Source organism: Sander lucioperca, chromosome 5, assembly GCF_008315115.2.
Source record: "Sander lucioperca isolate FBNREF2018 chromosome 5, SLUC_FBN_1.2, whole genome shotgun sequence".
Classification (NCBI taxonomy): Eukaryota; Metazoa; Chordata; class Actinopteri; order Perciformes; family Percidae; genus Sander; species Sander lucioperca.
The window spans coordinates 12,939,245-12,964,477 of NC_050177.1; the positions used below are offsets into that span (position 1 = coordinate 12,939,245).

Sequence of the window (25,233 nt, forward strand, 5' to 3'; positions counted from 1 at the left end):
AAGCTGTACCTGTGAGGTGCTATCTTTTACGCATTCATCAGAGGACACTCTAATCTGGTTCTGTCTCAACTCTGCATCTACAACAATGAGAAAGATGAGTGTGATGAGCTGTTCTGTTTCTGTTCCCGTGGTCAGAACCAGAACCAGAGACGGTACAGACAGCATGTATGTCCCAACAGGTGACGGTACGTCAGCGGCTGACAGATATAAACATGTCGGGAATTAATGTTGAGGCTTGCTACACGTAAATATCATTGCATTTTTATCAGCCGTGGAGAGTAACTCTGCCTGTAGTGGAATGGCTTCGAATGACGACCAAAAACGCTTGTCTTTTACTGTGACCATTTACTGTTCAATATGTTGCAGTTTTACAAACAAGAAAGTGAACAACTTGAGCCTGACGGACATGTTGCATCTCAGTAAGCTAGCAAGAGTAGGCTACACAACAGACAACTTCCGTGTAGCCTACTTCAAAATAAAAGCACTTCCTGTGACGGTTCACAGTAAAACTAAATTACTGTTAAATAAGGTTGTGTAGGCTACCTTTTCACAAATCAGCTGTAAATCCAGTACTGTAGATAATGTTAATAGTGAGTTTTAATCACACTATAATTGAACATTTCCTTTAGAGTGTTTTAACCTAAACAACATGAATTTCTTATTGAAGTGCTATAAGCAAACATTTTACAACAATGCCGTACTTTTGAGTTTTGTATTTTCATTTTCTCCTACTTGCCTATTATACGTTTTACTTATCTATTTTGTATAGCTTTAGTTACTTTGCATATTTATATTAATTATACAAAATATGAATAATCTATGATGTGATGTATTAAAGTGGATAACGAGGAGACTTTATTGATCCGGTGGTGAAATTCACAAGCTAGCTGCCAAATCAAACTTCCCCTGTTATTTTGGTGAAAGTAACTCAAAAGTAATGCAAAAGTAGTGTAACGCATTACAATTCAGAGACAGTAATATTGTAATATAACTAATTACTCTCAAATGACAGTAACTAGTAATCTATAATGTATTACATTTTGGAAGTAACTTGCCCAACACTGGTGATGAGGCAGTGCAGAAAAAATATTCTGTATCAGATGTGTTGCAATTACTCGCCAGGGAAGTTTGCTCTGTGATTTAAGCTATTGTTGAGCATTTTATAACCTCAGGAGAGCCAGTCCTGAGTGTAAACCATTTCTTTGTTCAATGCTTAATGCTGAACCTTAGCACGGAATGGTCTAAACCTCATTAAATGTGGCACTGAAAAGATGATAAATACTATTATCACTTTTAACTTTAACTCTAAATACCTAATGGTTTAAGTACTTACGTGAAGGTGTTGATGAGCAGCTTTTTACATTTGTATTACATGCAGTCATCTAGTGGCAGAAGCTTTTTTTCATCACTCTTTGTTTTGCTTTATGTCATGTCCCCTGGAAACCTGAGTAAAAACACAAATGAATGTGTAATGGAGGTTCTGCCGCCCGAGCCCGCAGGCCAAATGGTCTTTGCAGTGCGTTCTCCATTTCAAAATGAGGCATACGGATTTGAAAATGCCATTTTGTATTTCCACGTGCGCATTTGTTTAATATCTTATTTAAGTACAGTCTCTTTCATTCTTTCCTTAAGGGGCCAATTTAGACTTTGACATAAAGCTGCACTGGACAACTTTTCAGGCTCTAATGGGACAACATGAAACACTTTTTTTAATGAATTGGACTTGAATATCAATAAGTCCTGTCAGTAAACTGCACACAGCATGCTCATGTTTACCAACCAGGCTGGTCTGTGATCACTTTATAGCAACAGGATACCAAACGGATGCAAGAGGCAGAAGAGATGACATTACAGAGTTTGGAATAATCGCACCAGGCAACAGTTTGGGATTTAACATTTTAGTTTTGATTTGTTCTTTTCCTACAGTGGAGAGGAGTTCATATCACACACACCAAAACTTCACATGGTGGAATCTGAAGGGTCTGAATTAAGAGAGATGGCACTTTTTCCACTGTTATAGCTCCATTTTGTGATTTAGGCTTTTACAGCAGGCGTAAATATAAAGCACATCTACTGTAGAGTGCAGCTTTATGTGCTGCCTCAGTCACTTTTTATGTGCTGCCATGGACTCGCTCAACCCTCGATCTTTACAGTTCCATTAATGACACATACAAGGTTTATTTGCACATATTTTAATCAAAGCATTTACACCAAGACATAGGCTGTGCCTTTCTTTACCTACAAGGCAACTCCCTCTCGTTTCACACGTGCAATGCTAAGATATCATATCAGGTTATGAACTGCTGAGTCATAAAAACATCAACAAACAGTAATAAATTAAATTGTGTAATTGGTTTCTGAATAATTGAAACACACATTCAATTTCCAATCCATGCACAACGAGGCAAACACGATGTATGTGCCTGTGTTTTAAATCATTAAAAAGGGACTGTACTCAGTATTTAGAACATTAATATAGAAATAAACAACTATTTGCTATGTAAAAATTGTGTCCTGAGCAGGGAATGAAGTCGCACTCCCTCTGTGTGTCTTGTAATCTGGCTTTTTCAGTTCTTGGTTTTAATAGCTGGTCCAGCCATGCGTACATGATAATGCATGTTAATGCATGTGAGTGCAATATTCTGTGATATATTGCAATTTACATTTTTTACACTTTTTTTGTCCAATTTTGCCAAAGGAAAATAAAATAAAACATCTGTTTTATCTAAAAAAGATTTCATTTCATTTCAATTTGTTCATCTCACTTCGAAAAAAACTCAACTGCACCATCTAGTGGACTGAACAAGCAATTTATTTCATTATTCTAGTACCAAAAAGTTAAATTCTCATGTGCAATATATATAATAAAAGATCGATACTTGGCGTCTGTGGATCGATACAGTATTGCTACGGACAATATTGCGATACTATGCAGTATCGATTTTTCATCCCCAACACTAGTGACAAAGCGACACTATTTGACAAGTTCACAAAGGTCTGTAAGAGCCATGTGGAGGCAATCCCAAAACACTTTTTTCCTGAATATCGAGTACAGCCCCTTTAAAAAAGAGTGGTAGTGCCAGACTCCACCTTAATATAAATAATAATATAATAATATGAGCTCTGGTTCTTCTTAAGAGCTGGACAAACTACAAAAAGCTGCAAGACTGAATGTTTTGCGCTAATAACAGATAAATAGAATTTGTATCCTCCAGTACCATTTCTCATTCTGCAGTAGCTTTGCATTTGGCAAAACTCCTGGCATGAAGATTTTGATATTTCATATTCCTGATGTAAAAACATTATTTCCATGATTTCCTGCAGTCCAAAATGCAGAGCAGCATAAATCATGTCACATTAATGTACTGTAGATTTGATTACGCTGTTTTCTAATCAATGTGCCAGAGGCAGTCATGCTGCAAATTCAGTTCCTTGTGTGCTGGTGTCCTAACCAAAACTCAAATGAAGGTGCACTGTGTTCAGAGGTAACACTGTTCATCAGCAGAAACACCTTTAAATGAGAAACATCTGTGCTTCCATGTATTTTATTTTTTTTAGAGGTTGAAGGGATTACAAATTATGTAGGTAAGCACAGGTAAATGTAACACATCAGCAAAAAACAGCTGAGCTGTAACTGGTTGGATTAATCATGTTTCTATATATTTTAGAAGGGTGGCTCAGTGCTTACTCAGATTTTGTAGTAGTATGTTTTCTCAATGGCATGCATACTACTGTAGGCACACACAATGACTTACATACTGAGGACAATTCCAGGTAAGTGCAATTCAGTTCAATTTTACTCATAATGTCAAATCACAACAGCAGTTATCTCAGGACACTTTAGAGATAAAGTAGGTCTAGACCACACTGTTATTTACAGAGACCCAACAATTCCCCCCAAGCGGCAAAGAAAACTTTCTGATTCTGCTTTGGGATTTGAACTCGGATGAGTCATTGAGGAGCTTTCAGTTCTTAGCAAAAATAAGGTACGGCTTAATGATTTCACTAAAACAGGGGTTCCCAACCTTTTTGGTCTGAGGTGCCCCACAGCACTGTCAGATAAACTCACGTACCCCTTCAGAGATTCCCAATGTATGTTCCAAGTGTACAACACTATTTATGATATACTCTTTTTTTTAATACTTGTTGGACTGTTGATATTTAGATTACTATATGTTATAACCATGTATCCATTACTTCTAGATAATGATTTAAACTGTTTAGTCAGTAAGCCTACTTTTAGCTAACCATTTTAGCCGCCTATGCAATACTTTTAGCTAATTATTTTAACCGTTTAGCCATTACTTTTTGCTATTTATTCCTACCATTTAGTCATTACTTTTGGCTATCTGTTTAAACTTCTGTGCTCGCTTGCCAATTACTTTTCAAGCACTCTTACACAACTGCAACATCTAGTGTTCAGGTGTTACAGCTGATATATATATATATATATATTTTTAATCAAATCATAATTTGTATTTTTTTTTTTTTTCAAATAAGTTGAGCTGCACCACAATCTTTCCACGTCTCCCATGGCAACAGCAGAAGTACCCTGGTTGGGAATCACTGGTGTAAAACACAAGAAACATCATTCATATTCTGTTGGTGTGTATGTATGTGGGGGGTCCTTGAAATAAAGATGTTTGATAAGCCATAATGGATTACTTGCATCGTGTCTCTATGAGAAAACCTATGGGGGCTTACTGGCATGAACTTTCTTGTTATAGTATTATATAATACAAGGTTGACTTCTGTTGTATCTTAATATAATCTAAATCTTACAGAGTTATACTGTAAGAAAATGAAAAAGAACTGATGCCCAGAAGCACTGGGGAGGAAAACACCTTTGGATGCTCACACAGAGGACTTTGAGTCATAATAATAGTAATAAGAACTCTAATAATGGCAGTCGTTATGTGGTGTAAATAGACATGTTAAAGTATACGCAGAGTGTGTCAAAGGGAAACAGTTTGTCCCTGCAGTGACTAGACCTTACAATACATAGCATTTCAAGTTTTATTATAAAAACTTCAGATGGTATGCACACTTCCATTCTCTCCTCACTACCAAACTGCATGGTGTGACATTGAAATATTCTTTCATCCCAGTGAAAGATTCATAAAGAAATTTCATGATGACAGGTTCTGGTATCACGGGTCAATGCTATTCAGACCACGAGTGGCTTCCTGTGGATAAGCAATTCACAATGGATGTAATGGAAAACATTCATCCTTGGAAAACTGTATGAGGGAAACGCAGCCTGCTGTGCTGCAAAAAAAACAAAACAAAAAAACACGTCCAAATGTCCTATAGCCAGCATCGTTGTTTCTCATTAACAAGGCTCTCCATATGCAAAGCTTTCGTTTCACCGCTATATTCTGATAATTAACTCTACCTGGAATGTAAATCAAATACATACAACTTAAAAGCTCTGCACTGTTGAGATTTATATCATTTGTGCTGAAGTGCAAAACCTCAAAGGCGACAGAATGAGTAGGCAGACAAAAATTATCCCTCCACCGAATAATCACATACTGCATTTTGATTTAATTCAGTAAACGCAACGAAATGCTAACATCTGAGCAAAACTGCCTATTACATTTCCTGATTGTTTGACCAACATTAGTCACAATTGTTATTGGTTCACATTGTCAATTCAAATGTTGGACTTGTTCCTCTATACAATCCAAAGACAGCATCACTGTGGGAGCTGACAGGTGCCGCACATTGGCAGGAGGTGTCTTTCTGTAATTGCAGCTTGTTATATTAAACACCTGTCCATCAATCATGCACAGGTTTTCTCGTCACACTTTGATGCTATTTACAGGTGTGTTAACACCATAATTGCATTATTTCACATAGTAGTTTTCCAGAGGAAGCTTGCTGGAAAGCGTCTTCGCTGTAGAAAAACAGATTCAGTAATTTCACTGGAATTACACACAGGTTTGCAAATACTTAAATACAAAATATAAATTACGCTTTATAAAAAAAGTTATGTTTGAATGTTAATTTTCATTCATTCGTTCATATAGAACAGCAGACCTGTGAACATGTTAGCCAATTTAAACAAGCTTTTTCTTCAGTGAGCTCACAGTGAAAGGAGTTCACAGGAAGGAAGGAGAAGGCACACAGAGACTGTGTTTTCCCTGTTTTTGAAATGCTCCTGGGTCAGCTGCTGTTTAGTAAAGAAGCACTGAAAATGGCCAAGGTGTTACCTAGCAAGCTTTAGAAGGTGGTATACAGAGTGTGAGCAGCTCCTCTTCATATTTTCCTCAGAGCTTATGTAATTTTCAAAATGTTGATGAGCAGCTCTAGGTAACAAATGGCCTAGGATATTAAAATGAACACCTCCAGCCTAAAAATATATGTACTGTATGCTGATGTTAAAGAATCCCAAAAGTGAAATACATCTCTCATAATAACAGTCCAGTGGCATTAATAAACAAAGTCCCTCCATTTGTCCCTTTCAGATAGAATTCACAGTATGTTCCACCAACGAGATTGGATTTTTATAAACACCTCCAAGATGGGTATGGGTATGCTGTAGGCTATTGGTTAACATAACATCTCAAAGAACAGACAGCAGTTAACACTGACTGGATTTGTTCCTTTACCTAACGGGTAATTAAGGTATTTTTAACCTGGATCCTATTTTCCCATGCGTTTGTGTCTCTCCTGACTAATGTGAACAAAAACCTTTGAAAATGGTCCAGTATTAAGTGAGAACGCTATAACTAGCAGCCGGGAACCAGGCTGCAATGTAACCCTATAGGGTAAATGTGCACCGTCAATGTACGTCCACTAAAATTGCTGTTTTTACCACTGACAGGCTCAGGATGTTATACGTAAGTGTCTGACGATATGTTGACGTCTCGTTCAGAAATCTTGCGAAGTGAATTGCCAGAACACATCAGTTTGGAATCATGGCTGTTTATAGTGAGGAACGCAAGTTTGTTGTATAGAAACTGTAGCTTTGTGTTGTCTTAAGGATTTTTAATTGCACATTTCCAAATTGTACCAACGGCATGTTGAGCTACGCTTCGGACAGCTTTCAAAGCCTTTGGATACAAAGAGGCTGACGTTGTGGCTAGTAGTGCTACTGCTACAAAAGGATCCTAACATTCCATTTCATACAATGCAATGTAGTTCATTTTCTCATGTTCAATATGTGTTATTCACATTTTTGCCTTAACAGATTGTCTGCATTTTAAAAAAAATCACTCTGCTCCTATAAAGTTCAGCCAATCTGTATGCTAGTAAATACAGATTCACACAAACTACCACATGTGTCACCTATAGATGCTCTTGCAGGAACATGGTCAATTCAAATGGCTATAACTCACTTATCGTGGGTTTGAATTTAACTTTACTGACAGAATTTGGAGAATGTGAGAAAAATCATGGCAGCACTGAGATAATCACTGTCTTTTTAATCTGAAAATGTTGAAGATGTTTTAATAATAAAATACGCAATCTAGAGGTTTGTGGAGCTTGGTATAGCTATAATCTCTCTAAGTGCTTTCCAGTTTTCCTCTTTTGCAGGGCTTTTGCTCTATGACAAAACAGGCTGCTGCTGGTGACGGTCACTCCATGCTGAAGTACAGTATGTCCTTTCTTCTTTTCCTCTTTCTTCCCCTTTTAGTTTACAGAGTGTGGGCAGCTCCACTCCAGCCCTTCCTGCGAGCTTACACTACTGCATAATTGCCCGACTATAGTCAAGTGCGAGTGTTCCAAATACCTCTGTGGGATGCACACCGCAGTATGTTCACTGTCTTTTCACATCACATCGAGCATCCTTCACCATGTTCTCCGATATCCCTGACATTTCAGGAGCCACACAAAATTGTGACCTAATTACAATCTAATTTCATGCACTCTTCGCTGATTAGATGTGAGGATAATGAAATACAGGAGGCATTAGCTACACAGGTTTTCAGAGAACAAACTGATTTGTAAGAATATTGGTTACCTTGCTTGGAAAAGTACTCCATCTGATACTGTAGTTACCTTCAACTGTTAGATCATGTATCTGTCAGTGTTATATCTCAAAATGTAGGAAAGGATTTACATAAATTTACATTATTCAAAGGAATGTTGGATGACTGATAGATGTAATTATTTTCAACATTATTTCCCTGGAAATCTGATTGCTTTATGTCTAATTTAAGGTCTCTGTATTGTACCACACAGGCACACTATCAGTCCCTATAGGAATATTACAGATTATTCATTCAGCTGCAGCTCCAACAAGCAACTTGGCTGCTGAAATCGAAAGTGAGCAACAACCTAACGGCACCTTATCAACAGAACAGCATAGCATTTTATTTTTATCTATTCATTGTAAGAAGACAGTTGGAGAATGGATACCTGACAATGAATGTTATGTTTGCCAGGCCATACATACTATTGAACATATAGTTCAAGTGAGCGAGATGATGCCTTTATGTATAGCAGAATGTGCTGGTAGAGCTCCTCTACGTGCTTTTCTATTTCTTTTAGAGGATTGACCCCCCAATCATGAGGACATGTATGTAAACACACATTATTCGTACAAAAAGGGAACAGCAGTGCTGAGCTTCTGTTTCTTCCCTGTCTATGGACCACTGAGCACAAGGCAATTTCTTTTCTTCTTTTTACCTCTCTCAGGTGTACCTGGATGTTTCATTGCCTCAAACCAATATTGCTCAAGGACAAAAAAAAAAAAAAGAGAGCCAGATAAAAAATGTAGACACTCAGGGAACACTGAACTGTAACATGCTCATTACACTCTTCCTCCATTTGCTTATGTCAAAACAGAAAAAAAAGAAGAAAAAAAGAGAGCTTAAGTTAGACATGTACCTTTTAGCAGAACAGTAGAAATCACTGAGTGGTCAAACACACAAAGAGGTCAGAACTTGACAGATCCCTGTGAGGAAGAAGAGTGTGTTTGCAATTGCTTTCTCATGAAGCTTTTTAATCAGAGAAATGGGGCGCAACACTACATTAGCAACTCTGGAACATGAAAGCTCCAGTCAGCAACACACACCTGAAGCCCCCCGTCATAAAACTCAATTAGCACAATACAAACGGTCATGCAATGTTACTGTTTTTCATCTTACTTGGCCCAGACATTCAAATTTGCCACACCAACACAATCCTAACAATGGGGGCTGACAGTGCTGAGAATGAAATAGATGAAAATTAGCAAAACATTCTTTCATCATAGAGACAGTGCTTTAATCTCAGCAAAGAGGATGTTTATGCTAGCTATGCCTCCAACCACTTTTCATCTTATTAGCTCAGATGGAAATTTTTTGAGAGAGAGATCTGAAAAGGGCTCTCACGAAAGACGACAAAACACTGCACATCAAAAGAAGGGAAACGACAACTTATTTGACGAATCATCCAGGTAACAGCTTGCAACTGCACCGAGTTTCTGAGAGGAAAGTGGTTTGAATACAAAGCGTACACACTTTCAGACTTCGTCGTAATTATTCGAAGAGTACATTTTGTCTGCGAGCTGAGTGACTCGAGCGCTGTAGCTGGTAGACATCATCTGTTTGAGGCAAATTCATCTTTGTGACAGATGACAGCAGAGTCTCCTAAACTTTTATGATTTGTGTAATATTTTTATGAATTTTCAGTCCAGGATTTGAAATAAATGGGCTGAGGGGAGACATTTCTGGCCAGAGTTACAGGTGACAGTCTCTTACATCAGAGGAGAAGTGCTGCATGTATTAAAACATTTTTCTTTTTTTCACAGAAATTTATGATGTATGTATCATTCTGATAATAAATCTAAATTATCTTTCATTTGTTCTTGTCAGGCACTGCACCATCCTTCTTGCCAGCAACTGTATACCCCAGAACTTAATCTTCCCTCCACATTTGTCATTCTTTTTAATAAGAATCCCAAATCCACATTGTCTGTTTGATGTGCCACACAGTATGTAGGGCTTGCAGAATGTGAGGATTGAAAGGGAAAGTTAACATTCACAGATGAGGAAACACTATTGTTCAAATTTGCAAATTCACCACAATAGTGCTATGATAAGCTTTAGGAGAAATATATACGACCGAGATACTTACAGGACCAATAATGGCTTGTTGGATTGGAAACTATAATGGAAAAAAAGTGTTTCAAATAACCTTTATCTTTTACTGTCAAAACGGAAACTGTTACTCCTTTGAAGTGTAAAATTTCTCTTAGAGTGTAAACAACTCTCTCCCATCCATGACGTTTACCTCTCCTCTTTGTGCTCACAATTTTCTACATGAATAAAGAAGCTGCTCCTTTCTCCCACTGGCTAGACCCTGACTCAAGTGCAATCTGTTATAATATCAACTCAAGCCCCCATTGGCAAGCATCATTAGCCTCCGCTCTTTCTTGCATATTTAGTGATGGCAACATCAATGTGGCAATAGACGGCATCGCAATTGATTCTGCACACACCCAAAGTGTAATTATCACTAAAGGATCTTCTTTACTTATTAATGTTGAGTGAACCAAAGCCCCAAGTCTTGATTATCTCATTGCAAGGTTTTATTTTGTGCTTGTTTTTGACATTTCCTCATAAAAGATGGGTTATTGCTTTTAAAAAATCTTGCAGGATTTAAGTGAAGTAAGCTGTGACTGTGTAAAAATGAAACGCCTCTTCCTCTGACAGTCAGCTTAGTATCTTGATGCTGCTGCGTGCTGTGCACCTGGCACTACACTATAGGTAGGGAGGCTGGCTTAAGATTTCACACACATCCCTGTCATGAAAGATTGAGCATGTGGGAGTCATTGAAATGTATTCATGCTCACAATGTAGAGGAAGCACGGGGCCACAGTAATGGTTGTCAGGGGCTGGTATGCCTCAGTGAACTGAAGACGACATTTTCTGTCTCACTGGCTGCAGGGATGTCTGAGTTATATAACCCTGCAGGAGGCCACAGATGAGAATGTCACATATGAGACCTAATAAAATGCAACATTTAGTTTGTGTGCCATGAAGAACCTAACATAGTCCAAGTGATTAAATAGAAGCCGTTTTTGTGTAGCCTCTTTAAGAGTTTGATCATTTTATTCCCTACAAGGTAATATTTTACTCCACGTGCCTCAGGTTGCCTCTGTTTGTGAAACTAAAATCAATGTGATGCTGGCCTTGCAAAACAAAAGAGGGACATCTGGGAATGTTTCAAAATTGGACATTATTATTGTAAATGTTTCTGGAAGCTGGGGCATAGTTTGACCCTGAGTGCTACATTTGAGTCTATAAAAGCTCCTCTGAAGTCTGTTTTGTCTCCTGGACCAGCGCAAACAGACATGTTTGGCTAAGAGTGTTAAAGAGGACTCAGATAACATCTTGGGCAGGATTCTACAGTATCGGCGCTCGGGTTAGGGTGTCCTTTTCAGAGATGCAAATGTTGTAAAAATGAGATGAACGCATTTATGTGCGATCCAATTACATTAATGAGGAAGAAAAAGGCATACGATGTGAATGGAAAGTTTGTTGTGGAGTGCTGGATAAAGGAAATGGAAGGATTTCTGTATAAAGGTTTTTCTCTTCTTTTTTTATTCCCATGAGAATAATTACAATTTTTTTTTACAATATGCAGGGCAGAAATTCAGGAGCTGTGTTCGAAACCATTCCCCATCACAGAAATAGTTAATTTGATTCACTATAGTGAAATTGAGTCAACTATAAAATACCCACATTACACATATTCCTCTGGTAAAGCACTTTGTTGAGCATGACTGGTCCCACTTGACTGCCACAGTTTTGCAGTGTAATCCTAGATGGTCCACAGCTCTGAGGAGAAGAGCAGAGAGGATCTATATACACAAATTAAGCACCATACAGCCACTGGGTCTCAACGAGAGGTGAGGTCACTTGGGCATGCTGATAGCACATGTTTTGTGCACATACATACATACATACCTCAGATCTGTGGTCTCGCAGCTGTAATATACAGTAACTGCGGACATAAGAGAGGCCCGTGCAGGACACAAGGGCAGGAAAGAAATCTTCACGACTGCACATGCATGAGGGATAAGCTCAGATAGAATATGGAGTTACAATACGTAACTATCAGTCTGCATCCTTTGCTGGTCATGTTGATTGTTTGTTTTCAGGAATGGCCGTATGGTTCATGGTTAAATGTTGCTGTGGCAAGGAATTGTGGGGCAGCATTTCCTCCTTTCCTTTTTGTAAAGGATGGTTCAGTCCAGTTTAAGTGGGGTAGCACAAGGGGGGACCAATAGACCGTCAGAGAGGCCCGGGATGGGGGTTGCATTTTATCAGAATACAGCATAGAAAATATGCTTGGAAAAATATGAAATATTGGAGGATAGAACAATACAAATTAATGCACCCCTTCTAGCCCCCCATCCCCCCCCTGTCCAGTGTATCCTATGCTAAAGAAGATATACTTCCAGGTCATTTCATTCAGTTAGGAACCTTCCTAAGTAAAAAAAAAAAAAAAAAGACTATTTGACCACATCCATTCAATAACAACAGCATTCAATAACATTTAGCATTCTTAATCTAAAGTGTTTCTACTTGGACATCTTTGACAAATAAAAGTATTGGAATATATTTCAAAGAGCTATTTTCCGCAAAGCCTTAAACAGTTATCTAGCATGAGCTACAGCCTGTAAGTGATATAAATGTAATTTATCACGAGTAAAGGTTTGTTGTTGGCATGATATCCATAATTACTCTATTGCCATTTTGTGGTAATATCTAAAAAGAGGGTAAAGAGGATGAAGTCCAAATGACATAAAACCACTCTTTCTGAACTCAAAAAGTAGTTAAACAGTGACACATTTCATATTGTTTGGCTCTGCACTCTTATCTCTTTGGATTTCAACAGATAAAGTGAAGTAAAGGTTAAAGTCCTGACAATCAACATAAATATGTCAGTGTTTTTATCAGCACAACAGTTCAATGGAAAAGATCCGCTTCACCTTCTTAATGCAGTGCTGTCATCTCAACATGCCACAGAAAAAGTTTATTTCAAATAAAGTCTCTGCAGCCAGTGGAGGGGAACTCAAGTCAGTTTCTGAATCTTCCGGTTGTTCACTTTGCCTAAAACAGGTCAGAGAGTAATTGCAATCATGAAGAGCTCCTCTCCCAAAGCAGGAAAACAGAGAACTGATGTGTGACTTAATACTCTGATGCCATCAGGCTTTAAAAGCAGAGGGTTTTTTAAGTCACTGCAAGACTGAGGGCAGTGTGTGGGAAGAGGGGAATATTCATTTGATACAATAAAAAAACTGAAACTTGCAGTGTCATATTATACACTGTAAAATCACAGCATACAACAAAGCACATTGAAACTGTATTATGAGATCATGGACATAATAAACACAAAGCTAAGGTAGACTTTATCTTTTCTTTGTTGTCATCTTTTAAAGAACTGTAGAGTCTCTGGCAGTAAGAATAATTTACTCTTCAAGGCTTTCTTATCCACCTCCAAAGTTGAAACAGAACACATTTAAAATACAAAGAGACCAACTACAAGCCAAAAAACAACAGCAAAATAAACCTAAGGGAAAACTTGGCAAATTTACTGTGGATGTCAGTACTAATGGTATATGTAGTCCATTGAAGAGTGCTTCATTGACTGAGAAAGTGAGTTCTCGTGCTCGCAGCCTACATGTACCAGGATGCATTGTACGCAAGTGTCAGCTTCGGTAAGCTCTAATTGGTTTTGTAGCTCTAATTGGTTTGGTGTTCTTGCACCTAAACATGATAATACAAGTGTATACCTTCTGAATTCAAGTTTGTCTCTTTCAAGAACCAATATGAGATTACTCATCATAAAACACACTTCATTCAAACAGGACAGAAAATGAATACAAGTGTGATGTAGCATAGCCAGAGTGTCAAAGGTAGACAGGCAGACTTCTTGAATTCCAACAAGTGCAGATTTATTTGCAGGGGAGCCACATGTAAAACTAAAATTACAAAAAAATACAAAACTTGAAACTATCAAAAGAAAACTGGAGCCAAAACAACAAAATCTAAATGGACATGAGACAAAGCATGCGTTTGAGCAGCAAGGCTTCTCCAAAAGTCTGTCCCAAAAAGTTAGTAAAGCACACACTTATATCAGCACTGCTCCAACCTTCTCTTTGTACAACATCACTCTAAGCACATGTTTGTATCAGCACAGCTACCCTCTCTCTAAGCAGAGAAAGGCCACTGCCTTTATAGGGCTCTCAATCAGCCCTGGACTGCACCACTACCATCCTGGGGAGAATTCTCTAAACATTTGAACAATACCACACTCTGAACAAAACTAGACAGTTGTAATTATACTACGCAGCTAAAGAACACTTTTCTAAGGTATGCTACTTTCCCCTAATTACCCCTCAAATGCATAAAGAAATGACTAATCACTATACACAAGAAACCCTCATCCCTTGGTTCTGACCCATGATGTCAGTGATGACATCATCAATACTACAAATACACCCTGCTGCTGGGCAGCTCCTCCCCAAACATTTCTGCATAGTAGACCAAACAGAAGAACAAAGAAATGTATTATGAAGAAACAAACTAACTTTGCAAATCAATAAATCTAACTGCAATTAAACACTGGTTGTGTGTGAAATAAATATCATATAAAATAACTAGAACAATGTGTAAAATAACTATGGAAAAATATACATAAGCACAGGGACAAGTGGTTAGTGCATCACCCACTTTGTCACACTAATCAAATCTGTCTTAGTTTTAGAATCTGCACATTCTTTGAAATATATTACGACATGTTGCAGACATGCCAGAGCTCATATATTGTGACAAATGTGGACATCTCCAGTCGCCTTTCCGTCAGCTCCACAAAACTTATGCTGAATAGTCTATTTTACATATGTTAGTTGTTTGACGTTGGACGGTGATGGCATGTGGCGATTAGTCCCTTATCAGGATCAGGAAATCAACTTGCATGTCTTTGCTGACTTTGCTAACCTCGTGCCAACTCTGCTAGCCTGGGCAAGCTAACCAGCTGGCTGATCAAGTTTTCAAAGATAAACCTCTTAGTTAACACGGAGGAAAAGGTGGAGAAGATTAGCTCAAGCTAGCAGACCATCTCTACAAGTCACTCAACAGGATAGTCAAATCAACTCACCAGTCTCGTGCTGACTCTGCTAGCTTGGTTTATGTAACAGTTGTTATGGTCAATGCAAATCATTTGCCATGATATCACCGACCAAATTACATGTAACGGTAATTCCATCACTTCTTCTGGCGATGTCATTTCTTCGCTTGCCTGTCTGCCCGAACCTGGACTGGATTAACGAGAGCAGTATGTCCGAAAATATTGTTGCACACGTCATAGTACTGCCAGTCATGTGGTGGTCATGAACTTTGGTGTACCGCTCTCTCAGTGCCATACATTTCTTTGTGACCCATTTCTGTGTGCAGCAGATGCCTCTCTCATCCAGTAATGTTAGCCTTGTTATGCTAATTCTTCTCTAATATACTACATTGTCCCTCGCTGCCCCCCTTCATCTGCCGCTTAAATTCTATCTCACCACAGACGGCAGAGCTCCCACATCTCCAAATCTTGCCACATATCTATGTTGTTCAAATCGTTGTTTAGCTCCACTGTAGCTGAAAACTTGTCTGCTGCCATCGCACCGTTTGTTTATTATTATTATTATTATTATTATTATTATTATTATTATTATTATTATTATTATTATTGTTATTATTTATGTGAAAAATTGCATCCTCGGTGTGAAAATGGTATTAGTGACAAGATTAAAATGTTTATTCATTCACAAGTCATTGCTTTTCTTGCCATTTGTTGATTTGCTTTTTGATTTTGAACATGTTTCTACCTTTCCTATTTCCAGTTGTATTCAGGCAGGCTAATACAATTTTCTGCTAGGGGCGTTGAAGTACAAATGTATTACTCCACTCTGTTATTTTGGTGCAAAGACCCAATACTGTACAAGGCACAACAACACCATGATCCAAATCAATGCAATAACTGCTGCTGCTGAGGTCCCACTGTTCCCACTTACATTGTCATTGTTAAAAATGCAGTGCAGACGACAAATACAAAGCCTGCTCTGGGAGTCTGAAAGGGCAAACTGCTAAAAACTAAAGCTGTGTCTGAGAGCAGAACTAAAGTGAGACAATTCCCAGGGGAGAGGGCCACAATATGAAATCCATTAGCTTCCACACTAGCTACTGGACACATACTTGAAATGACCTGGGGTCTCATTTGTAAAACTGTTCGTAGGATCCTTACTAAAAGTGTACGTACGCCCAAAAGCCAAAAATGGCGTACACCAAAAAAAATTCAGATTTATAAATCCGTGCGTACACACAGCTGTAAGCCATGTTCCCTTTATAAATCACAGATTACCCACAAGTGTGTGTACATTAATCAGCCTCTTATCCCACTCTGTACACGCCCATTTGTAACCATAAATAGTCAATGCAAAGCACCTCATGAATGCTGATCAGTATGTTAATGACGACTGGCGGGGAAAAAGCAAAAAACTTCTCAGACACTCGGGAATTGCTGCAAATTGAAGTATACGTTTGGCCTGTTCCCGCATAGTGTAGGGAAATCTGATCTATAGACTACCTATATTAATAATACCGTCCAAAACAGCAGGTATTACAGCCCTCGGGGACAGCTTTGATATACCAGACCTAATGGTAAGTTTTAACAGAACTATATATTATATCCAAACAAGCTTTAGTGATAAAGTTGAAGATTATATATAATATTTATATAAAACACTTAACGGTCTGCCATTTTCCTCTGGAAACAGCCAGTTGCCCACAGAGTGCTGAGGACCTGTATTTGGATCGGGATAGCACGGACCCAATTCAGAACATAGATCCAAGAGCACAGCTTTAGGGAATTTAAATCGGCATATTAGCCAGTCATCGTTGTGGTCCCTGAAGTCTCTTTTTCTCCTGATTCTTCCATTGGCGTAGTCCTCCTGCAGGGCCAGCAGTGCCATCATGCAGCATTACGCACGGGGGTCACTGCAGTATTTATAAGTTTACAACAATTTGTGATTATTAACACCTTGCCAAAATCACAGCATCAACTAGTGGTACCAAAACACACACACACACACACACACACACACACACACACACACTGTGTAATCAGTGATTTCAGCACCTGTTCTCAAGGTGCTCGTTTTAAAATCCTAAAGTCCTAAAACGTTTCAACCTTCATTGTAATGAAAATCTTATGCATTTACAGCTTTCCTTATCTGTGTCCTTTCTGCTCAATGTCGACAATTGAAATGTCATGAAATTAAACTGGAGTTGAAACAGAAAGATGCAAAGTGAATGAATGAACGATTAATTAATGAAAAAAACACTGCCACCTAAATTCATTACTATAATTTACGAGAGTCTGCATCTGACATTTTTCATATCGCAGCCAGTGATGCCATAATTACAGAGATGTTGTCATTACAGCACATTCACGGACAATTAAAGTGAAAGAGAGTGAAAATAAATGACCACTCTCATCATTTCTATTATGTCTAATGGGATCTTGACAGGGAAAAGTTAGGCAATATTAAATGCAGTGAGCCTATACTGTAGATTTCTTAAACCCACACGTTGGTTTACTAAACTTTCCAACTGATGACTCCACTATAGTGTCTAAAGAGAAGAACTATTGATTTGTGTTCACCATCCAAACAAATTTAAATCTTTAATTAGCTCAGTGGCATGTGGCCAAATGTAAATTAGACATCTGACTTGTGATTGTGTCAGGATGTTGATGAAAGTTTCCAGCGTTGGCTTCTGGCGGAAGCAGCATTGTCTTTGGTGAAAATAAATCTGATTACTGAAATTGAATTGTAGGTTGTGTGTGTGTGTGTGTGTGTGTGTGTGTGTGTAAGAGTGATAGGGAAAGAGAGAGAGAGAGAGAGAGAGAGAGGAAGGGAGATAGACTCAAATGCAATCTAATACACTAATGCAAATCTAATGCCACTAAAAGCCAATTCATTGCTTATCTTTACTGTCATTTTTTAAATCTTAAATACAGAACAGAAAAGTACTTTGTACATCTCTTTCATCAGACAGGTGCGTAGGAGAGGGATGAGTAGGTCAAAAGTAAAAAAAAAAAAAATATAAGTTAAATATAAAGCATACATTTTCTATACATAGAGCTGGAAAAAGTACAACACTCTATGCAGTAACAATCATAAAAGTGCCCCAAAGAGAAAGAAAATATATATGTTTGCCGATTGGAATTTTGTGAGGCTTTGTTGTGGTTTGTTTTAGTTGTGTTAAGATGTTTTCTATGCATTTATTGATGCTGTTCAGGTAAATCTACAAATGTAACCTGCAATATTTCGGAACATATGCATTTTTCAATAAATGCAGTTTAGCCTTTGGGGTTTTAAGCATTCATTATATAAAAATCTATATCCATTAAATATAAGCTTTTTGGGGCACTTTTATGATTGTTACCCTATAAAGTGTCTACAGACCAAATCACAGGGACATTGCACTAACACATAAATCACTTCCAGGTAGACAAATTGCAGGTGATTTGATTTGGGGAGATATGTGAAATTAGTAAACTTGTTTATTTCTGTAACTGTAACGTTTAAAGATATATAGTTAACCCTCTGAGGGTGAAAGACACACCAGCGCGTCCTAGTGATGGTTGACAAAACCCCAACTCATAATGCGATATTACAAAATTTCATTTCAGACATTTATTTACTATCTTAATCATATATAACCTAAGACTTTGGTAAATTCATTTCAAGTAATGAAACAATTCGTACAACACATCATAAGTTAAGGTTTGTTTTCAAAATCAGAAATCAGAAATCAGAAATCAGAAAGGGCTTTATTGCCAAGTACGTTGCACATACGAGGAATTTGTCATGGTGTTGTTGGAGCATGTCACACATACAAATATAAGAAGGATAAAAAGATATAAACATATACACACAGTACGTATTAATAACGATAAAATAAATTTAAATAAATAGTAAAATAAGTTAAACAGTAGTGAAAAGGGACGCTACAGCAGAGTAGGTACAGTGGCATGAGGAGCCAGAGGTGGGGTGTAGAGAGAGTCAGGGTGGATTCCGAGCCTTGTTTAGAAGGCCAGTGGCGGAGGGGAAAAAACTGTTTATGTGGCGTGAGGTTTTGGTCCTGATGGACCTCATCCTCCTGCCAGAGGGGAGTGGCTCAAAGAGCTTGTGTCCGGGGTGGGAGGGGTCAGCCACAATCTTTCCAGCACGCTTCAGAGTCCTGGTGGCGTATAGGACCTGGAGCGGCGGCAGATTGCAGCCAATCACCTTCTCAGCTGACCGAATGACACGCTGCAGCCTGCCCTTGTCCTTGGCAGTGGCAGCAGCGTACCAGATGGTGATGGAGGATGTGAGGATGGACTCAATGATGGCTGTGTAAAAGTGCACCATCATTGTCTTTGGCAGGTTGAATTTCTTCAGCTGCCGCAGGAAGTACATCCTCTGTTGTGCTTTCTTGACGAGGGAGCTGATGTTCAGCTCCCACTTGAGGTCCTGGGAGATGGTAGTTCCCAGGAAGCGGAAAGACTCCACAGTGTTAATAGTGGAGTCACAGAGGGTGATGGGGGCAGGTGAGGCTGAATTCTTCCTGAAGTCCACAACCATCTCCACTGTCTTTAGAGCGTTGAGCTCTAGATTGTTTTGCTTGCACCAGGTCACCAGGTGGTCAGCCTCCCACCTGTAGGCGGATTCGTCTCCATCAGAGATGAGTCCAATGAGGGAGGTGTCGTCCGCAAACTTCAGAAGCTTGACGGACTGGTGACTGGAGGTGCAGCTGTTGGTGTACAGGGAGAAGAGCAGAGGAGAAAGAACGCAGCTCTGGGGGGATCCGGTGCTGATGGTCTGTGAGTCGGAGACGTGTTTCCCCAGCTTCACATGCTGCTTCCTGTCTTCCTTCCTTCCAGAGATTTGAGGAACTTCAAAAAGCAAACAAAAACATTTCAGCTTAAGCGCCGAATTATCTCTTTACACATTGCTCTAGAAAAAATGTGGGCGTCACTATACTAAACTGTTAAACTGTGTGTACAGGACACAGGAGTTTTTTTTCCCCCAGAGATTACTGTATACAAACATTGTGATTGGTTCTATAGTAAATTGATGCTTTATATTCTTACCTGATGTGGGGAATTTGGGTGCAATCTTACAGCCACTCCGTACTTAAGATGTTTTCTCAATGTCACAAACCATTTGCCTGATGGTCTAGTACTGAAATGTTGTTAATAGATCTATCTTTGGAAGTTACAGTAGACAGTGTGTAGGATTTGGGTTCAGTCTTATGGACAGAAAATACATTTGATCAAGTCTAGGGTTTAACATTGTCTCAAATAAATAATGCTTCCAACAAAATAATTTACTCTTGACTGACTCACTAATATGTTACTTCTGATTGGCTGAGCTGACTAAAGGCTGTTGACTCGCATAGCCAAAATGCCATCTGCAGCAGGAACAAGCCACAGTACAATAGCTGCAAAAACAGAAGTAGTGACAAAAAAAAGCTTCAGGCTACGATGTCATAACCAACAACAAGAGGTTACATCTATTTGTAATAAAAAATGTGCACATGTACAATGTGTGAGCGCTTTTGTAGTCTTTATCAACGACGTTCCACTTCCAGGATTGCTCCAGTGCTGCAAGAAATTCCGCCAGATGCATGTCTTTTCGGCCACATGTCCGTTTCCTTCCGCTTTCTTTGTGTTGGACTTTTAAACTCCAGTGGATTTATGAGGACTATGGTTAACTGCTCCTCAGATCTCTGCAGGGTAAATCCAGACAGCTAGCTATCAGCTGCTATCTGTCCAATCTGAGTTTTCCGTTGCACAACTAAAACATCTTTTGAACGTCCACATCCACCAAAACAAGTTCCTTCCCGAGGCATTTTTGCAGTGGCTCCGTGCAGAGCTTAGCACCGCTCATGACAATTGTGATTGGTTTAAAGAAATGGCAATGAACCAGAACATGTTTTTTTCCCATCCCAGAATGCTGTGTGGACTAGCCAGACCCTCCTTCGCAGCGCTGTGGAGGATGGTCTGGCAAAGCGGGGTAGCGCTTTTGTGACACATATACTGTATCACAAGCAATTCACTCTCATTACATGACATCTTTTTCTCATAATGAGCTGAAACAATGTTTTATCACCACAAGATTATGCCTCAAAAGGTGAAGAATGCCAACACTGATTTACACCCTGCATGGAGACAACACCTGTTAAGACACATCCAGCAAATAAATGTTACCGTGACACACTATGAAAGCACTTAACGAAACAAAGTGTTATTTTGACAAGAAAACAACCAGACCCAGCCGCTCAGCCTATTTAATCAAACCCCAAACCCTCAGAAGCCTAATAAATGTCCCTGCCAAGTTTCATAAATGGGGGATCAATTATAATTGATTTCACAGTCTGATACATTTATTAAAGTGACATCCATTTATTCACATGCTTACCTGTTTTGCCATCAGCCCCGGCTTGCAGTCACTAGGAGAATGAGCTTACTACCTTATACTTCATTCAAAGTATCACTTTAAGATGTTTTGTTAAACTGAAATAATTGCTCCGCTGATGAAACCTGCCACTCTGCAGAGCAGGAGACCATTAGAGATTATTTCATCCCACCAACAACGTCGCCAACATGCTGCGACCAGCCATGAGTAGAGGCTGACTGGTAGATGATTTTTGTCTTCCTTAAAAGTCAACGTCCATTGCATTTTTAAACACACATGGGGTCAAATCTAAATCAATGAATACCCGTCAATACCATGGATGTATAATAATTCTTATGAGAGTTGCTTAGTGGCGCATGACGCCATCATGGAGCCCATGATAACCCATAGAGCAGGTGAACTAGAGAGCTTTGCCGGCCAAGCCAGCTACTTCAGGTTTAGCGCTCCGCTAACTTGAATAGGGATTAAATGATATAATTGTGTGGCTCTTCTATACTTGCCAAATGTTATCGGACTGAATGGATCAAATGGATCAAATTCTGAAAGTGAAACGAGTAATTTCATGGGGGGTTGTGATGCTCTAAAAAATGTTATCCACTGATATAGACTAAGTAGCCATTTTGGGTTGCAATTTCACCTTTTGGCCGCTCGGTTCAATTTGCTTAAAAGCCTGGTGCACTTCCTCTGGGCCTGGTTAATTTCTTAAATGTTTGCGCACCATGACCTAGGATACTTTTCCCTCAGCCCCAAATCAACCTGCCAGCAGCTACTCTTCTCCAGTGGGGTACTTGATGATGTAGCCTACCAGATAACAACAAAGTTAAGCCCCAGTGGCATACTTCCCAAGATAAATGGTGTCCTACATCCCCTGGTCCCCCTACGTTACAAACTATACAGTGATACTGTACAGATACCACTCTGCTCAGCATCAATTGGATAAAACCTAACACCAAATCATCAGTGGTGACACACAGAACTTTCTTCATGCTTTCCCTGAAACAGAAGCAACTCAATTGATGAAATAATGTAATTGCTGACATGTACATCAAATTAACATTCCTTGAATTATTGTGTATATGGGCACATGCTGCTGTTCTGAGACCCTGTACGCATGGATGTGCGTCTGCAGGTGTGCTCAAATGAGCTTGAATCAACTCCAACATCCAACCAGAGCAGACAGTGAGAGTCAGACGATGAATTTTCAATGTTGGAAATTGAGTTTGAAGCAGGTCTGCTGCACAAGCATTGACTGCTGTTATAGATAAAAAACAAATTGGCAGGAAGTTAGGAAGAACCACCTTGAAATTACAGAAATATCAAGCTACTCCCTTTCCAATTATATCCATTAAACATTGTTATTTTAACATTTGTTGTCAGATTTATATCTGAGAATCTCCAGTAGAAACAACCATCTGCTCCCACATTTTCTCAACTTCTATAAACTTTGATATACAACATATGAAGCAAATACAAATCAGCCACAACTACACTCCTACAGATAAGCACGCACTGCCAATGATGAAAAACTGTTTTCTCATTATCAAAAAAGCGAAGTAGAGCACGAGCTGATGCTTCACTGATTTTCAGCTCAGTGTTTTTAGCTTGACAGTGTTCCTTTCTCCGCTCCACATGGAAAGTTGTATTTTCTTCATCTCCACATCCCCAAACAGAGTACACAAGACAAGCGTGAAACAGATGGTTATTTCTTCCAGAAATGCTCTAACCTTTGAAAAAAAGACTTGTGACTGGAAGGACTATGGTTTGAATTCAGAAGCAGATAGCAAAGTGAAATTGTCTCCAAGTTCTCCATAAGTGCTGCCCAGGTGCTGAAGAAAAAAGGCAATGGGCCTCAAACTGCTGTTCAATGGCAGCTCACATGTTTGAATATGTGCACATATACAGCTGCAATTTAAGATTATTCATTTATTATTGATTTATCAGCTAATTATTTCCTCGAATATTTGTTTAGATTATAAAATGTCAGAAAATATAAACTATCCATTCAAGTCCAGGGTAACAAGGTTGAAATCTCTTGTTTTCTCACCATCAGTCAAAAAACAAAAAAATATTCAATTTACAATAATATTATGAAGTCAAAGCAGGAAATCTTCATATTTGAGAAACAGCACTTTTTTGGCATTTCTGCTTGAAAGTCAACTAATCATTGCAGCTCTATGTGCATCTAAATATAACGGAGTTAAATCCTCATTGATAATAAATGTGATTCAATAAAATAAACAATTCCTCCCCTAAATGACAAGATAGTTAGTCAGGGTGTTCCAAAATTACTCATACGAGCATTTTGTTGAGTTGGCACCCCAATTAGTAAAACAAAGACCGACCAAATTAGCTGTTCGGAAAAAGATTGTGGTCATGGTCAAGGAAGTATGGTAAGGTACACCAAAAACACTTGGTTAAGATCAGGGTAAGATTGTCATGGAAAAGAAACCACCATTGAGCATTGGTAGGAGACAGGACATCCAACCACCTACCAATACCTCCTTGCTTGTTGGCAATCCACACCAGCAGCATTTTTTAAGGGATTCAGCAGAATAAAAAAAAAAAAAAAAACATGTACAATTGTATCAATCTACACTGACTCCAAGAGAAGAGCCTGTGGTGCTGGCTATGCCCATTTAGAATTTTTTATTTTTTAATTTAATTTTAGACAGCGGACCTTCATTAACCGATCTTTAAAGCTATGGTGCATAGTTTCTGTCACCCTCCATGAACATTTTAAGTAATAACAACAACACTGTGGGCGCATTCACATGATGCAAGCCTTTGCGCACCACCCCCACCCCTCCTCCACACAGTCGCTAGTAGCGTTTAACCTGTCAAATCAAGCAGGCAATGGAGTTTAAGTTCATCCGTCTGGGAGGCTTGTACTGTACTTTCTGCGTTCTGCCAACTTGTTCCAATGGCAATTTCTTATTGTTTGTTAATCATTAACATCCCTATGTGACATGCTTGATTATGGAAAAGATCATAATGACAATTATTTAGGTCAATATTGAAGTCATGATTATTTAACACGATAACTCATTGATTTTTGAAAAGATGTGACATTTATTGAACTTAAAAAACAGTTAAACAGTTACACAAATCAACAGTGAAAACACCTAGAACTGTCAAATTTACCTTAGCTAATACTTTTTATCTTAAATCTTTTTTTTCCCGTTCAGAACACAAGACAAAATAAGAGTTTACTTGCAAAATGTAATGTGTAAAATATTTGTTTTTGTTTTATGTGATCGTTAGGAGCCTAAATTGAAATAGCGACCAAAATTCTATTAATTGCACAGCCCTACTATGCACATCAACCAATTGGATGTTTCTGCCTAGTGAAGTGCAATATAGGAAGCCATTGAAATCACAAATCTCCTACTTTATTTATATTATAAACCTATCATTGTGTTTACTACATCTTTCAGTTTGTTTCTTGTATACTTCTCTTTGAGCTTATTTGGTTTTGAGGCCAGTGACGTTCAAAATGGAGTTGATGTGGATTGAATGGATGGATGGATGCTTCAAAAGCGCTTTCCTGGCAGTGATTGACTGTCTTTACTTTTTATTACCCACAAGCTTTCCCTAACCTTAATTATTCCGTAGTTACCATGAGGATATTGTAAAAACATGGCACTGGATGTTAAAAAAACACATCGTCATAACATAATCGTAGGAATCGTCCAATATCAATGTTCTTATGTGCTGATAAAGATAAATAGTTAAATATAATAGTTTTTAGGTGAGTATAGTCTCAAATTAAGTAAACAGGA

The 25,233-nt window shown here is 38.6% G+C and overlaps 1 long non-coding RNA gene across 1 annotated transcript; it reads right to left on the reverse strand.

The window, feature by feature from the left end:
* Window positions 1-2,085: 2,085 nt before the first annotated feature.
* Window positions 2,086-14,936, reverse strand: LOC118495179. The gene is made up of 3 exons (XR_004897505.1): window positions 14,861-14,936; window positions 12,594-12,599; window positions 2,086-2,095 (listed from the first exon to the last, which is right to left on the reverse strand). It is a non-coding gene; the product is annotated as an uncharacterized LOC118495179 (long non-coding RNA).
* Between the last annotated feature and the right edge of the window lie 10,297 nt (window positions 14,937-25,233).